This window comes from Monoraphidium neglectum (assembly GCF_000611645.1).
Source record: "Monoraphidium neglectum strain SAG 48.87 unplaced genomic scaffold scaffold04929, whole genome shotgun sequence".
Lineage (NCBI taxonomy): Eukaryota > Viridiplantae > Chlorophyta > Chlorophyceae > Sphaeropleales > Selenastraceae > Monoraphidium > Monoraphidium neglectum.
The window spans coordinates 4,415-5,037 of record NW_014008701.1 but is presented as its reverse complement, the minus strand read 5'-3'; positions in this window follow the sequence as shown (position 1 = coordinate 5,037).

Genomic DNA, 623 nt, shown 5'->3' with positions numbered 1-623 from the left:
CGGCGGCGGCGGCGGCGGGGGCGGCGGCGCGGCGGGCGCGGGGCCGGGGCTGGAGCCTGGCGCGGCGGATTGCTGGGTGGTCCATGTGTTGGCGCGCGGGCTCAGCGACACGCCAATACGCGAGAGCAGCCTGTCCATGCGCGCAGGGGAGCGCGCGCGGCGCCACCTGGTGCTGCACCGCGGAGGTGCGTGTGCGCGCGCGCGCGTGTGTGTGTGTGTGTGTGTGTGTGTGCGTGTGTGCATCTGTGTGCATGTGCGTGGGTGCGTGCCTGCTTGTGTGTGGGTGCGGGAGAGAGAGTTGTGTGTGTTTGAGAAAGGGAGTCGGGGCGCCTGTCTGGCGGGCCGCTTTGGAGGGTGGAGTTTTGTGAAGGGAACTCTTGCAACCTTGTGATGGTGCTCGCAGCCTGCGGCTGTGCCTTGCGTTGAGGTTGCACATCGCACGCGCGGCCTCCGAGGATCCCTAGCGACAGCGGCGCGCGCGCCTGACGCCCCCCCACAACCGCCGCCAGGCGCGGACTGGCTGTGGTCTGCTGAGCTGGCGGAGGCTGCGCTGCACTTCGGAGGCAGCCTTTCGGGCATCGCCCCCAAGCCCGCCGGCGGCCGCGCAGCGCCACGCCCGAAGC